Source organism: Lichenostomus cassidix, chromosome Z, assembly GCF_008360975.1.
Source record: "Lichenostomus cassidix isolate B80296 chromosome Z, HeHo_3.0, whole genome shotgun sequence".
Taxonomy (NCBI): Eukaryota; Metazoa; Chordata; class Aves; order Passeriformes; family Meliphagidae; genus Lichenostomus; species Lichenostomus cassidix.
Window position 1 is genome coordinate 12,420,965 of NC_139511.1, and position 17,395 is coordinate 12,438,359.

General features: G+C 38.8%; 1 protein-coding gene across 11 annotated transcripts in view; it reads right to left on the reverse strand.

Moving 5' to 3' along the window:
• MEF2C (myocyte enhancer factor 2C) overlaps nucleotides 1-17,126 on the reverse strand; it is a 134,664-nt gene extending 117,538 nt beyond the window's left edge. For 4 of the 11 annotated variants that reach the window (XM_085042500.1, XM_085042498.1, XM_085042502.1 and 1 more), the window contains exons 1-2: nucleotides 16,924-17,124; nucleotides 7,000-7,098 (exon numbers count right to left, since the gene is read on the reverse strand). The gene's annotated coding sequence lies outside the window, so the exon portion shown is untranslated. Of the gene's footprint in view, nucleotides 1-2,900; nucleotides 3,517-6,999; nucleotides 7,099-16,923 lie in introns of those variants that run through there. The other 7 variants (XM_085042501.1, XM_085042497.1, XM_085042503.1 and 4 more) reach the window with 3 other exon arrangements.
• Between the last annotated feature and the right edge of the window lie 269 nt (nucleotides 17,127-17,395).

Sequence of the window (17,395 nt, forward strand, 5' to 3'; positions counted from 1 at the left end):
CTGATATCACATTGCAAAATTAAAACAATTACGGTACATCACAAATATAAGTGTTTTGGTTATTCTTCAAAATGCTGAAGCAAGCTTATAAACTCTTTGAAATTACATAGCACCTTATGCATAGTTATCTCCATCATCAGTGTTTTCAAAAAAATATCACCACACGTCACTCGATTTTTTGAAAAGTTATCATGCAATTTTGAATAATGATATAAAACAGGTAAAAATGGACCCTAATGTATCAAACACCAAGCATTTTTTCTTTCAAGTACATAATGGCAATTAGGTGCTTGAAATTTTCCTTCACTTTTCCTTCATGAAATGTAGAAATAACTTTAGGTGTCCCTGAAGATGAACTAAACGATTCTGGTGAACTCTAAATTACCTTGTTATAATGAAAAGTAAAATTAAAAAAAAAAATTAAGTTGGCAAAATTTTCTATTTGCTAATCCTGCTCAGTTCCTAAGTTTCTATATAATTACATTAACCTACTGAATGAGTTATCAAAATATTTTTAGGCAAATTTTTGCGAAAAGCTTCAGGAAGCCTCACTTCTCTTTGTCTGTAACATTTTAGGTGTTTTAAAAAACAGCACAATGTGAGAGAGGTATCTCTGGTTTTGAATATACATGTTGCAGGTAGATTAAATTTCTAAAAAAAGGAAGAAAAATTTCGTGATCCTGTATTCGAAGAAAATTCACAGTAAGAAAGTATCTGTATAAATTTTCTTATTCTGATCCAAAACTAGAAGCTCAGGAACAAAACTGTAAAAGACTTAATCTCACACACTGTTCACCATTTAGTACCAATTTCAGTAAGGCTCTTAAATTTAAGTTTTCTTTTTTCTTGGTCAAATATTCTTGAGAGGATACAGACAGTATCTGATCCTTGCATTCTTTTCTAGGACATCGAAAGTGGCATTTTTTACATCTCTGTCCTGTGAGAGCTTTGGGACAGACAAGAGGTTTAGTCTTTTTGGGTCCTGATCCTGTAAATTGTTATCCCTGTGACTTGCTCACTTTCACACAAGTAGTCTCAGTGTTGCCAGCGGGACTAGTTGTGTAAGAACTGCTTGCATGAAAGAATCTTTTCATTTTCAGGTCCCAGAACTATCTTCTCATACTGTGTAGAGCATATTAGTATAAATATATATGAATAACAAGTTTTTCAAATAAAATTATGTGTACAACCAGGAACATAGACACCTGGAATTAAGGGCCATTGCCTGAAGTTTTTCTTCAAGGAATTTTTCTATTACTTCCGAAGGGACTTAAATGTGGGCAGAGGTTTCAGTGTTAGACTCATTATGAATTACGTATTCATTAATACAGAAAGAATAATGTAATGGGTATTTTATTAAAACTGATAAAAAAGAAAGTTTTGTGGGTTTTTTGACTTAATGTAAGGTACCTGAATTCCTGTAGCAAATACAGTTCACAACATAACAAATGCCCAGAGAAACCATTTGTCTTATCATTTGAACTGAATACTAGCATGTATGCAATACAGAGGTGCCAGAGTACTGGTTCACAGGTGGTAATACTTCCCTGTCCTGCCAAGCCTCTAGGGATTAGTTATTATACTCCATATGAACATCTGTACTCTTCAACCACAATAGCCAGGAAAGTGCCAATGAAAGAAATCTAATCACAGTTGCATCTAATATAATTTGTTTATCATTCCTCTTATAGTTATTTTAAAATAAGGATATGAAATTAGAACATTTGCCATTAAGGTGATTGTCAGATATGTGCAAGGAAAATTTTGTGTCAAAGCAATTATTTCCTGATTATCAGTAAAATACTGGTAAAGTGCCTTTCTCTGATTAATTCTCTTAAATCTTTAGTTGTAGATTGTGTATTACAGTATTTATTCAATTTAAGAATGCATTTATTTGGTAATAATAATCATTATACACAAAAAAGAAAACAGAACTTTTCTGTAAAAGACAATGCCTAGGTACCCATAAAGACTCATTAAGTTTTGGTTGACACTGTGCTGCCTTTTTTTTTTTCTTAGAAAGATAATTGTTAGCTTGTCTTTATACCGGTTTTGTTTTTCAGGCTGACAGAAGGTCGCACTAAGTTTCATGAGAAATACTAAGTATTATAATTACATAATGCAACAACAGTCTTCTAAGTACATAATTTATATTAAATTTCATCTTAACCTATAAGTAATTGTACTGCAACTACACCAGCTAGGTCTGTAATTCTGATTAGCTCTCTACTCCTTTGTGTTAAAAAATGTAAAGATTACTCAAAGTACTGTGTAAAGACCAGAGTATACTATTCCAAAAGAGGCTTGCAGCCCATGACTTAATCTCCCACATTAATGCAAGGGGTCTTTCCATCTCAAATATAAGTATTCAGATGAAAGATGCATAAAGTTAAACACTTCCAATCACACAGTACCAAAACTCAAGAACTGAAGAGCCTTGATGCAACAAAGTTTAAGAGCATTTCACTGAAACTGGATTGTTTCCTTAGTCTGATAAATCAGAGTGCAAGCACTACAAGGTCACAGCTTTTAGTGAACTATTTAAATCAAATATTTACATCTATATTTAATGGTGAAATATTTAAATCAAAGTTTCCAACACTTCATAATATCAAGCACACAAATTATGTAAACTAACTTCATCAAAGTTTAAACACTTAAGACACTGATAGAGACAAGTCAGCAATAATTTCCTAGACAAGGTTTAACTATGTTACTTGTCTAACAAGTTACTTTTAAGCAACTGCCCAATCATACACTTAAAAAGTCTGCAAGCAACCTCAATCCCAGTTCACATAAAATGACTGATACGTTCTTCAAAAGCAAGAGGAAATGTACCTAGGGCTTTCGAACTATGCCCACTATATTTTATTCCGACGCTGAATTTCACATGTACTTACATTATAAACAGTTAGATGTTTGGCTGATCAGACTAGTCCTTCAGATATTTTCCTTTCTTAGGAAAAAGAAAAAAAATCCCTTTACTTCTTCCAGACTTAAATATTCACCACCTGGTTCAACATGCAGCCGCCTTGAATCACACACACAAGCTTCAAAGTCAATCCAATAAGCAGCCAGGAGATGCCTGGGGTGTATGTGTGCGCGCGTGTGCGCGTGTGTGCAGCGTGGAGGAGGAGAAAGTCGCTGAGCTGCTGGTCGGATTAAAAGTAACCGGACTCGTCCTGAGATCGTCCAGGAAGGAAGTGACAGCAGGCGAATGGGAAAAAGCGTACAGCTCACAGCCTCTGTAACACCGCGGAGGGGAAGGGGGAGGCGAGAAAGGGATTCAAACTACACGCCTGATGGATGAGGTGTTCTTTTCTGCTTCGCTCTCTCTTCCTCCCTTTCCTTCTCTTTCTCCGTGTATCTATTTCTCTCCCTCTCCCACAATCCCAAACGAATGACTCTCTCCTCCCGGGCTGGAGAAATAATCAGTTTCACTCTTGCAAAAAGGGGGCGGGATCAGATCCCGAAAGCGTTTTAGTAAAACAAACATAGAGCAGAAGCAGCAGCAGCAGTGGCAGCAGCTCCTTGCCCCTCTAGTCTAAACTAGATTGATAAATTGCTCCACTACACTACTTTAATTATGTATATGGTATGCAGAATAAATCACCGAGCATCAGCACCTCAATCAAGCACTTTTTAAATGATAATTGCATCTTGGGTGAATCAATCTTTCCATTCCTGACATTTTGCTAATTTTAGTTTTACGGTGCGGGTAATGGCATATGCCACACGCAAACCTAATGACATCCTTTATTATACAAGGCGGCGAGCCGGTGCGTGTTTTCCCCCTCCCGGCGAGGTACCGCAGCGTGCGGGTGGCCGCGGGGCTGGGAGGCGCGCATCGCCCGCGGCAGCACATCTGCGGCCCGGCAGCGGGGCAGGGCCCGGCTGCGAGCAGAGACCGAGCCCGTCCGCCCGTCCGCGGGGAGCTGCGGTTCCCAGGGGGTTCGGAACGTCCCTGCGTGTCGCACCCCCGGCACCTCCGGAGTGACTTCGCCTCCGGCTGGGAGGGGCGGGCGCCGAGAGGGGGCAGCCGGCCCGCGGCCGCTAGCGCAGCCCGGAGGCCGCAGAGCCTTGCGCCGCCTCCGGAGCGGAGCGGAGCTGCGGTGCTCTGCCACTTGCCCCTTCCCCCTTAGACCTCCTGCCCAGCCCCTCGCACCTTGGCCGGGCTCCCCCTCCCGAGCCCTGAGCCTGCTGAGCAGCCCAACTTGCCCAGCTCATCCGACTCGGCGTCCCGGACGTGGGGAGCGGCCCCGCGCAGCGGTGCTTTCCCCGCGGAGAGCAGCGGCCGCAGCCGGGCCCTCTCGCCTCCTCGCTCGGGTCCCCCACGGGCCGCCGGAGACGGCCTCGTGTCAGACTTACCCTCAGAAATGCAGCATTGAGAGCACGCTCTATGTGGACCGGGCTTTATTTTTTTCATAGGTTCAATTACTTCTAAAACCAGACTGAAAGGACTGCACTGTGTATGGGTGTTTGAATCCAGATTAAGCACATGCAGTAATTTGTGAATTACACTGGACCTTGTGCATACTTGTTTTAATTTTTATGCAGATAGCCAACTTTTATGATCCTTTGGGAGCAGCAGGGGAGTTTGTAAAAGCACAGAGCATTATTTTTGTGATAGATTAAGGTACTGGAAATAGGAACAGCACACGTGATAAAACCAAACGACTGAATTCAAACACAGTGATAAATATGTATTTGGGCTATTTTAATACAAGTCCTTGGTCTCACAGTCTTTTCCCCTAGAAACGTCTCATTGGGCACTGACCTACTTCCAAAGTATTTGACAGTTAATAAATACCTTTCCAGTTCAACTGTACTTTTTAGAACATGGATGCTCTAAGCATGGTCAGAGCAAAACAAAGCTCAGGCAGTTATAACAACCATCCTGCAATTGCTCTCAAAACAAATCTCTAGACAATACTGTGGGTTGTATCATGTCCTGGTCTGTCTGGGTGAGAGTGCACAACTCTCCATGGACAGGCAATGACATGCTACAAATGTACCCACACCAATGATGACAGTGATACTGATATGCCCAGAGCCACCAGGCAGCCAGATACAAGCCGAGCACATTGTACACGGTGGTGAGAGGCACATATGCTCGGCAGTGGCAGCAGCAGAGCCCAAAGAACATTGGAAAAGAAATGCTTTCTTAGCCTCAGGTCTGGCGTGAAGCAGAGCAGGAAAGAAATACAGAACATTTACACAGGTTGTACCCTTGCTATGCCTCTTCTGCAGACAATTTTGGTCTCCCAGCACGGGACCCAGCTATCCAGTAATCTGTGTTTATTCTTAGTGGCAAAAATTAGAAAACTATGTTAAGACTTCACACTTTTGTGCTCTAATTGAAAATGGCTGTCATCTGGTTTATTTTGTGCAGGATGTGTAAGTGTTCTGGTTTCTGGTTAGTTGGTAACGCAGCCCTTCAACCGGCAACACAGAATAGGAGCACTGCCATGTTTTGAATGTAATTGTTGCAGCAGGCAAGTATTTCAGAAAATAAAAATATGCAGCAGTTTAGAACACCAGCTACACCTCCATGTGGGCACTTGTGGTCTAATCTTTTTATGGTTGTGACCTTCTCCTAGTGGAGCACCTTAAAACCATGCCAAGTTTTTGTCACAAGTACAATTCATCAAATCCATGTAAAGGATGTCTTGATTTTTAAAACAGGATTCAGATGCTAGATGGACAAACAGATGTAAGGGGTGGGATCAGGATTTGTCACTTGTCTCAGGGTTAGATAAGGCATGAATTTATGCAGTTATCATTTGAAGTGCTTAGGATTTTTCTTTCCTCTGTTTGCATTTCATTTAAAAATCTGGAATAATTTCAATCAGTAAAATCCTTTGTTCTGGTTTCTCTACTTGTAGATTCTCCACAACTGCACCGTTTTCAAATTTCTGGCACAAGACTCAAATCTATGCTTTTCTGCTGTCCACAGTGTAGTTCTGCAGTCCATGTGTGGATCTGCTGACAAAATTTTTTTTTCCCCAATTTACCACCTGAAGCATGCAGAGTTTTAAACTGACACATCAGTCAAAATATAATAATTTTAAAAACAGATCTCCAAAGGTTTATTAAAGAGTGTATCCAAACATCTCTCTCCATTACAAGTATGATTACCTCAAGGTAACTTTTCCTTTGAAGATGATTATCAAAGTCCGTTTTTGTTCTTTTGTGGATACAGAACATATTTTTCCCTTAGGAGAATGCAGATTGCTGGCTTACATCCTTTAGTGGTGTTTAAACTGAAAAGCAGTGAGGTTACTATGAAATGATCCACCTCCTTTGCATCTTAACCCTATTTTCTGTTTAAAGTTCTGCTCAACCCCATTCTGCTCCACACCTTGCTCTCTTCCACCACCTCCCTATTTGTACGAGCAACACAGTATAACTCTTCTTCCCATGTCTGGCTGCTTTTAAACTTGGCCCACGCTGGGGGCAGCTCTTGAAGTGAGCTTTACAAAATTATTTTAAAGTGAGCTGGGGTGGTTGCCACAGCAACCCACCCTGAGAGAAATCGAGGCTATAGATTAATCTACCCCACAAGATTATTCAACAGTACTGTATTTGTTCTTCATTCATTCAGAATATTCGCCCAGTCCATATGCTTTTTTAATGAACGAAAATATATAAACTCAGATAAATTCAAAGATAATAGGATATATATTCCAGGAGCACAATTTAATTACTTTGTAAACCACTGCAATGATATGACATGTACATGATTCTTTGCAAAATCATTTAATTGCAAAAAATATATCTGCAAGGTAGGCACAGCTGACATATTAACTTTAAATAAAATGGCATGCTATTACTAAAATAGTGTAATACACATCAAGCAAGGATTACAGAAAGCTTTTGTCACAACTGTACCTGTAAATACATAACATAGTAGAGTTTTGCTCTCTAGATTTGAACATAAATCTAAAAATAATGAATAGTACTTGGTAATATTAAATATAACAAATATTAAATACTTACCACATAGACCCTCTTTATTGTCAAAATCATCTGCCTCCAAAGCTTTACTTAATCTTTCCCATTGTAGTTGCTTCACAGTTTACAATTCTTGTTCGGCACCTTGGATGTTTAAAAGCATGAAAGTAGCATATTATTAAAATGCAAACCTATAGTACAGCAATATATTTAAGGAGATTAATGAAACAATTTCTATAAAAAGAATATGAATCCTTACTAATGTGCACTTAGGCATATCTTACTTGTAAGTAGCTTGACGTTTTCAGAAGCTGTTATAAAGTCCATCTAAATCCTACCTTAGGGATGCTTATACTATCAATAAAATTACAAAACTATTGATCACAGGCTGTACTAATCCTCCAGTCAGTATTTATGCTTTGACATGCATTTTGGAAACAGATAGACATCTCGTTGTTTAATAAATGCTTGTTTAAAAGGCCAGGGTGAATTATAAAGTGTTAAAGCTCGGCTTATTAATTTCTACCGTGAAGAGCAGGTATGTGTGGTGCCAACAGCAGGCATGCATCTCCTCAGGTCTGCTTCGAGGAAGGCAACACCGGGTAGCACCAGCAGAACTTTTTTTACCCCAAATGCTCGTTTTTCTCTCCACCTGTTGCTCTGGAGAGGGGGTCTCCACTGGAACGACATGGTCTTGAGGGGCGACCTTTCTGGCCTCTGCCCCAGCCCCTCGCAACTGCACACTCCACTGCCCCGGGCCTCTCATCATTTATTTATTGATTCATTATTTCTAGGGGCTGGGCTGTTCGTCCCCGGGTGCGGTGGTCGAGACTCAGGGCAGGAGCAGGTAGGACACCGGTCCCCGGCTCCCTCTCGTGCGGCACCGCGGGTCTGGCGGCCCCGGGCGGGCAGCGAGTGCCAGGGGGGGCCGGGTGGCGCCGGGGGTGCCTGTGCCGCGGCCGCCGCCCTGTCCTTGTCCCCGTCCCCGGAAAGGCGCCGGGGCGCTACGGGGGTGGTGTGAGGCAGGCCGGGCGCCGGCTGACGCTAGGGCGGGTGGTCCCGGCGAGGGAGGGCAGTGGGAGCGGTGGCCTTTGTGCTGCAGCTATGGCAGTTTGGGACCGGCCGGCAATAGCAAAAGGTTGTGAAGTCCTTACTTAAGGCTGGCTCTGGGGAAGGCTAGACGCAGAGCTCTTCCCCGCGTCCCCCCGCAGAACTGCCCCGTCGGGCCTCTCCAGAGCATGTTCAGAGCCTTTGCCCACGGCTCCGACCTCTGGAACAAGGGGGTGTCTCCACTGTGGGAGGCCGAAGCGCAGCTCTTTAGAGCCAGCGGGACCCAGGTTGCCAATCCTGCCAGCTCAAGGCCAGGCTGGAGCTGGCTGCTGCCCACAAGACGCGGGATGGTGGAAGGTTGGTGGTGGGAGGTCGGAGCCACGGTCCTGGGGCTTCAGAGAAGGCAGTAGAGCCAGGCTGGGGAAGCTCCAGCAGCACATGGAAGTCCTGGGATGGGGACAGATTGGTGTCCAGCAGGCAGGCGTTGCAGCCGTGGAGTGAGGTTGGATGGAGGTCTTGGAGGTCGACTAATACTGTTAATTTCCAGCCTTTGGGAAAGTTTTTTCAATTCCCCACTTCCCCTCTCTCCCCAGCCCCCACTTTCTTTTTTTTTTTTTTTTTTTTAGTAAAGAGATCTTTTATGATCCCTTTCTTATTGTTTCAAGAGCATTTGCAGGGAGGAGATTGATTTTAGAGGGGAAAAGGCTGCCAAATGAAAAGGGGGTTTCTTCATTTTGTTAAATTAAATATGTTCTAGTAATCTGAAGTGCTTCATTGTTACCAAAGGCAGTTTCTGAAACTGTAATTTGCAAGTTGATATTGTCCTTTAAATATCTCATAAACAGCTGCCCAAAGATTATTTTTATCTAAGACCTTTTTTAAATTGTAATTCCCTTTTAAACTGTTTTCAAACTACAGATAGGAGGTAATGTCTTCATAGAAAAATACATTTTCTTTCAAGGTTTAGACATTAAAATTATCCTAAAGAGTATAAAAGTATGACAACAAAGACTAATATTAGAATGAAATCTGTGTCTAGTGATATAACCACTCTGTTTTTTGCTGTGTATGCATTTTAGAAACAATAAATACTTAAGGTATTTTTTTTTTCTTCAAAATGAGACTGTAATTGCATCTGAAGGAAGTTAACAGCTATAGAAATCCTGAATTTCATGCTTGGTGTGGAACATGGATGCTGTGGAGAATATGTGGTGTGTCCAAAGTCCTCTGAAGTCTGTTGAAATCCAGCGTACTCTGACAGGCTGAGATGAGATACTAAAATGGAACCTCAGCCCTGTGTTGCTGTCCACCAAGATCCTATTTCTGCCTCAGAATTAATCTTTGGGTATGCTCTAACTCCAGTTCCTGTGCCAGCCACTGTCTCTCTGTAAGTCATTCAAATGTACTTATCATGGTAAAACAATACTCCACCAAATGTGTAGTGTTTATATATACACATATGTATTTTAGGGGTATAACTCTTGTGGCCCATGATTTTAAGTGTAACTAAAAGAATTTACTACTCCTCTGTTGAGATTGAGGGTCTCTAAAAATGTGAGTCTAGGCTTGCCTGAAAGAAATGCATTAAGGGTTTTGAAGTTTTTCAGTGCTAGTCAGAAACTGGCAAACAAAAGTTTAGTCTTAGAGAAACTCAAAAGCTCAGTAACTAGTTTCAATTCTACACCCTTTCCTCAATCTCTTCTGACATAAATTAAGTAAAATTTCAAGCTAAATGAGCTTTTTTTTTTTTTTTTGCCTATGCAAAAATACAAAAATAGATCAAATATGAGCTTAGAGTGGAATTTGGGAATCCATTTCCCATCTTAATAGGGCTAAGTACAGGAATGTATTTGAAGAATAATTTTGGAAATGTTGTCATTTTCATGAACTGCTGTTCATCAGTCTGATAATTCTGCATCTTCCTATGCGGAAGCATCAGAATGTTTTGCAAAAGCAAGGCATTTGTTGGAAGGGTAATTTATTGCTTGTTTTAATGCATCTGTGATTAAAGTCTATCTAGATTCTTAAACAGCCTTCATCCAAGAAATGCAGTGTCTTTACTATTCAACCCAGTTGTTAATACAGAAGAGCTATCTCTCACAGCGTCTAGAAGTGATGCAGAAGAAGATAACTTTGTATTTCATTGTTAATTTATGCAACTTTAGAAGTGGTAAACCTCTGCATGATTACCTGGGTATTTCTAAAGTTCCTGCTAGGGCAGTTCCTCCTACTTAAGGAAAGGCTCCCAGAAACTGTTTTTGAATTAACATTTAAGTAAGGACAGCCCTTTCTATTCATGCTAACACATTTATTTGTCCATGTGATTGCCCACCCTTGAATAAGGAGAATATCTCTGTGATTCACTTTCATTTTGGTAAAAGCTGGGGAGGAACAGGGGTAGGATTTTTTTAGGCTGTACATTCCTTCTCTTTTCTAGAAATGGAATCGCCTGACTAAGGTATTGTGATCTTTTCAGGTATTTTGACAAAAAAAGGCACAATCTGAAACAAAAAAATATGATTGTACCCCCTTGCTAACTGTGTGTCTCTCAAGCTTTTTTTCTATCTTGCACTGAGTGATGATGCAATACAGAAGCAGACAGCCAGAGATGGCCAGAAAAGGCTTAATTAAGTGTTCTGCAGCTGCTACAAATTAGATCAGCATCTGCATCTGTGTAGACAATGAAATTCATGGTAATTTTAAGGGCCAAGCAAAGTAGAGACTTGTTTTGGATGGACCCCTTGCCACAATTCAAACAAAATTCAAAATCAAACGTTATAAGGGGAAAAAAAGGTTGGACAACTTCATCTCCTATTGCTGAAAGCCACTATAGTTTCCCATTCTGGCTTTAGAGGCATATTCCAATGTTGCACATGAAGGGCAGCCCTTACAATATTCCAAATTTTTGGGTGTTTTCCCTAAAAATAATTCTCTGGAATTTTCCAGTTTAGACTTTGAACTGTGCTTTAGATAAGCAACTAGCTTTTTGCTGTTTCTTTGACAATTTGCCTCTATTTCAGATTTCATACCACTTTCTGGAACAAAAGCTGGAGTAAATATGCACAAATTTAAATGGTCAATGATCTGACCTGTTCTATGCTGAAAATATCTAACTAGATATTTTCAGCATAAATTGAATATAAAATACAATAGCAATGGATTAGTGCATGGAATGAGGGGACAGAGATATTACTCTAAAACATTTTTATACAGATATGCTTGCATGCAGATATCAAGAACTAATAGGTTATTATGTGGACATTTTGACGAAATGCACTGGTTTTAGGTGTTTTCAAATTCTTCAGTACTAAATTCATGTTTTTGTTTTGCATTTGAACAGCTCCAAAGACAAGTGTTGATCTATAAATGTGTCTTCTAAGTGCTGCTGTAATACTAATATCTCTGTTGTAGAACCAATAATAAATGTAAAATTTTATTAGATGATTTAGAGAGGCCTTTTATTAGATGATTTAGAGAGGTCAACAGCTCTTCTTGATAAGTGAAAAATAACTAGTAACTTCTTTGACCATAAAATATAATTGCACAATAGTTGGATCAGCTTTTAGATGTGATTGTGCCACTTATGTTCATCTACTTAAAACTTCCATGAGCCTCCTGCTGTGATGTCATTGGTTGTAATTCTTCCCATGGAAGCATTTAAAAAAGTTGATATTACTGAGGTTAAAAGGAAACTAAGCCCCAGGTCACCTTTGGGTATGTACTTTGGTTTGTATTTCATCTGAAGTTGCTGTTACTGTCATATGATCTAGTTTGAGCATCTTTGTACAACTCCTGTATGATGCAGACAGATTTAAGTTCCCATTTCTGGTCTGTTATGTTCTTGCGAGCCTGCACCAATCAGACCAGCAAGATCTGATTTCAGCAATGATGTTACAGATAGCTACCCTAACATGGCTAGAGAAGAAACCTGATTACTAAATAGAAGAACTTCCTTCAATTGGAAATTATTACTTTTTTCAGGCAACAAAAACGATACAAAGGCAACTTCAGGGTTTTTTTTCTGGTTTCAAGTAACTTCAATTCAAATATGTATTGAAACTTCTTGAACTGACCTAATATATTGTTAGCATTTTTAGTTTTAAACTCCCAGTAACAAATAAATATGGTGGCACTAGTATTTGTCTTTACTCTTTAAATCTGCTACAGTTGGAAGGTCTGTGCTGTAAAGCGTCTTTATCTCTGGACATGACTGAATTGTTTTCTTTGCTGTATCTCAGCTAAAGGGGCAAGAGATGGGGAATAGGTACATATTTAGAAGGGGGTTAGAAAATTTTCTAACTCCTAAGTGAAATGGAAGGCTCTTTTTGTAAGCTACATTTCATGTAGGGGAAGATGAGACAAAAGGAATATGGGAAGAAATAACTCCAGAGGACTGTTGCTAGTGGGGATAGACAGGTTAAGAATTTTTGGATTAAGCTGAGATTCAATGAGGATTTCCCACATCCTTTTTGCAAATTAAACCTAGCAGTTTGGAAGCTATTTAAAGAGTGGTTTCTCCCAGGATCAAAGGAATCCAGTGCTTCTTTGCCCTAAGTGGGAGCCAGTTCCCTTGTATTTCTGTGGAAGAATACAACCCAAAATCTCATTTCAGTGAAACTGAGGTAGAGTGTTAAATGGTTAATCAATTGATTTAGTGCAAAGACACATAAGTATATGGGCATAAGTAAAAGTAGATCTATTTTTCCAAGGGTTGGAACAATCTCCTGATAGACAAGTAGACTGTTTCACAGTCTGTTTGATTTTTCCTCAATGTTAATGTACTCTTATTTTATAATTATTGCACACAATAATAATTTGTTATGATCAAGCATTCTTTCTACAATAATATTAAATTCATAGATTGATACAAGGGAAAGGGATATTTGCATACAGTTAGTTATATAGGACTTTGAAAAGTAAAGAATGAATGCTGCAGGTATCTATAGCAAAAACTATAGAAAGCATCCATTTTATATACTTGTGTATTGTTAGTTTTATAGCAATAAAAGAAAGTGGAGAGAAATGAAAATTATTGGGGGAGGGCTTTTTTGTTAAACAAAGAGCCAAAATGGAAGATAAAATGCAGTGACCCCTAAACAGAAAGGTTTGTTTTATAGGATTAATCCTTAGCAGCTGGGTATCATACTATTCAGCTTTTAATCCTTTTTCCCTGACAGATGATTATATGGTTCAGAATACAGTGCATCAGCTACATTAACATTAGATTGAACTTCATATGCTATAAGCACAACTTTTCAGTATGTATGTAGAACTAATAATGCTATATAGATATATTTATGAAAAAAGCTGTAATGTGGTTTCGTTCATTCTGTGTATTAGTTTATTCATTTACTTTTATTAGTATTTCCTGTGCAGTTATTTTACATGCTTCCAGTACATTAGCTTAAATCTAGATGTTTATTCTTTGTAAGCTGTATTTATTGAACTTTATTTATAATCCAGTGCCTTTAGAGTTATGCATAGAAAGCACTGTGCTTTTGCCTTTATTGAAGATTTCTTAAGTGGTGCTTTCAGAGCTTGCCTCCTAATGCTTAGTTGCTTCCAAAGGAACAAACTCCATATCTGACTATGCAATATACTGTTAGTACTTTAATTGGAGAAGTCAACTCCATTAACAGTTTGTGTACCTGTACACTGTGACAGGGGATATACTTTGAGACATGTCCCAGTTACCTAGTTTATGGTGAATATACAGTGCAGCAGCTTTTTTGAGAGTGATGTGTCAATGCTTGGGGTGTCTTCACCTGGGAATGAGCCACAGTGGGGTGCAGGAGTTGGGAACAGCTGCAAAGCCATCCATTTGCATGACAGCTTAGGGGCACTGGAGCTCTCTGGCAAGGAATTGGCCGCCTACATTGCCAGCAGACTGGCAAATAGGAGAGTGCTGCACTGCTCCTAATGGTGGTCTGATAATTTAATTTCCATGCTGACTGTCTCAGACCAATAACCAATTAATTTCTGAACAAAAATGTTAATTGATGAAAGTCCATAAAGAAAGTTATATGTATTTTTTAGAATAAGATTTTGCGTACTGTACCAAGGGAAAAATAATTATAAATTTAAAGTGTGTATATACATTCATATATGTACATACACACACTTTATATGCACATGTGTATATAAACACAAACACACATATATATATATGCACATACACTTTATAATAGAAACATAAAGTGGAAAATCTTCATGTTTAAAATAATCTTGTGAGAAGCAGTAATTAAGTCAATTCATTCTACTTCCCCCCTTTATTTTTTATCATAAATCTGATTTTCTTATCTAGCTTTTATAGTCAACTTCCTTGGCTTCAGTGGAAAGTGTCCAGTTTTCACCAGTGTAAGTAGAAAGGCATGAGATCCTTTGAAAATACCACGTAACAGTGTAGGAAAAACTTTGAATTAACTTTTGAAGAACACAATCCAGATTATGGATCTCCTAAATTGAGATTTTTGCCAAAGCTTTGTGGTTAAATCCCATTTTTTATTTACATGCACTATGGAAAAACTAATATATGGAAAAACTAATATAGATGTCTTCCTGTCACTGAAGCTTGGATTTATTGGAAAAGACAAACATGTGGTTGAAAGCTGAGCTACACTGCAGCTTTTCAAAATAAAAAATATAAAAAATATAGTTGAAGAATAAATTGCCATAGTGTATGAAACAGACAGCAGAACTCTTAGCGAATGGGGACTTGTTGATACAAAAATAAAGGACTGTACAAGGCATTTTAGGGCTGATTCTGCTTCTAACTGAAATAGTTACAAAATTTCAATGCATTAAATAAGGTTTTCCTATTTCTTAATCTGTCAGCATTTCATTAATAAAAGAAATATTTTTGAATTTCTCTTAATGCATTGAAATCTGTTGACGACAAAAATAAAAAACAAGAAAGACCAATAAAGGGCACTCATTTAAATTTAATAGTCTAAATTATCTAGTGAGTAATCTCCTCATTTTGAAACATTAAACGATCTTTTTGTAGAAAAGTAAAACATAATAAATTTTCATTTCACAGAATGCTCTTGTCCCTCAGTGGAGTGAAATACAGACTAACAACTGGAATTACATGTAATTACCGAGGAGTTTGTCACATCAATTATTGTTGTTGAGCCTTTAAAATCAATACAGTAAAATACTGTATTACAGTATTGATGAACTTACAGTGTACAAAACTAAAGGCTCTAAACCACAGACAGTATATTTTCTTGTTTTGTGTGGCACATACAATGTCTATTTAGCTCTAGGAATGGCCATTACTATTTAGTGACTTTGGATTTAACAGTGCTTGGTTTTAATGACTGTTAGGGGATTTGGTTTCCACACATTACAAAAGTTATCTGTGAAACAGCAGAGTTTTACAGGCATTGCTCAGTTTAAAGCGGTTTTGTTTTGTTCTACATTTCAGACTTGATCTGAGAAAGTATCTTTCATATTTAGAAATTTGCTTTATGCTTTGTCTAGTAATGTTTTATCCTGTTGGCCTTTTATTCTCACATACAGTAGGATATCTTTGCAGCAAAAAACCACCTATGATTATTTCCATATAGCACATTCCAGAAATAAAATTAGTTACTTCTGCACTTTCCTGTTTCCAAAAATGATGAAAAAACATGACAGTTATGACTGATCTACCTCTGCTGAGGTAGGACTTCCCTGTCAACTGTATGAGTTCCACATCAAGCAGCCTAGCAGAAACAAAATCAAAGATCAGGGACATTTAAAAGGGCATTATTAGTAAGGTATTATTACTCAGCCTAACCTTAGACTGTCCATTGTTGATATATCATTTATTTTGATATATGGGGAAGACCTAGTACAGAAATAAGCTAACAGTATACTGATGTATGATTCGTTTTTCTCCCCCATTAGTGTCTTCTATGGAGAGCAGTGACTTGTGAGTATGGAATCTGTTTACTGAAAAAGATTCATATAGTTAAGTTTTCTGTCTGTTTACTCACTTAAATAAATGTTTTCAATTTAACACAACAATTAGTAATGAATACTGTGAAACACAGTTAAAAGAATGAGTTCTTGAAATAGAAATAATAATAAAAATGCTTTTCTCCCATCCAGAATATTATTTTAACTTGTGGTCACATTTTGCTGCATTTTCATATTAATCTAATTGTTCTAGAAAAAAAAAGTCTTTTTGTTCCCCATCGTCTAGTTTCCCAGTTCTTATGCGAATTAAAGGATACACACACAGGCATAATTTATGGTTTTAAAAAAAGGAAATGTGTAAATTCATGATATCTATAAAAAGTGTCATGTCAAGCCGTGCTCTCATGTAGCCTCAAGTTTACAAATTACATTTTCACTTTAATATAAGGCAGCAATTTTGTGTAATAGCCCTTTGATTGTCTTGTTAAGTGCTCCAAACAGGGTTAATTTACCTCCCTTATTTATTACAAAGGAAACTTAGTTGATGTTCAGAAGGAATTTCTAAGGCTCAGAATTACTTCAGAAGTTCCAAACACTGTGACCAGTCTACAAACAGCAAATCTTTTTTATTTATTTGGAAATTACCAGTATTCATTTATTTTAAAGGAGGCATATGGGGAGCCCAGAGCATGCCCACAGCCAGCACTCTCTGGTTTCTGCTCTTCCTGCATGTAATCCTCTATGTTCACTCTATTCAGAATCATAGAAACAGTTTGAAAGAAACAGACTGTAACTATCCAGTCAGTTTAAAAAAACTTTTCTTGGCAACAGAAGTTAAATCAAGCGCTGTATCAAGCAAAATGCAAAGCATGCTACAAAGCTTATGTGCTTTCTCTTGAAGAAAGCTTTGTGAGAGTAACCGTGAGCCCAGAGCTGAATCACCCAGTGCTGTGGCAAGCAGAACTCCAAAGACATAAGAATAATTGTAAAATAATTTTTTCTATTAAAACTCACCAGTGCCCTTCTTCTGCTTCTCCAGGAAGTTCTACCCGTCAGCACCTGCTGAGGGCTTAGGTGGTAAAACTGGCAGGTTAAAAAATTCCTGTAGAATAAAGCCAGACCAGCTGGCTTTGAAGAGAAGCCCCCCAGTTTGGGTTGTGTTTGCCTCACTCACCCTCTTCTGTGCAGACCCGGGCTTTTTCTACTTTGGATGTTGACCTGTAGGCTGTGTGATGCGGGCTCACAAGTGTCTGGCAGACCAAGGTGCACCTGCTTCTGTCACTCCCGAGTAAATTTAGCTGTAAAAGGTATCACTGACAAGCAGACCTCTGTCAGCGCTGGCAAATGAACAGAGCACTGCCATCCCCCTTCAAAAGTACGCTGCGAGTTCAAATGGAAAATATCAACTCAGTGGTCTTATCCCGTATCCAGGAATGGCTTCTTCGAGGAGAAGGAAGGCCAAGAGGCTCGTATATGGCAAAAAACT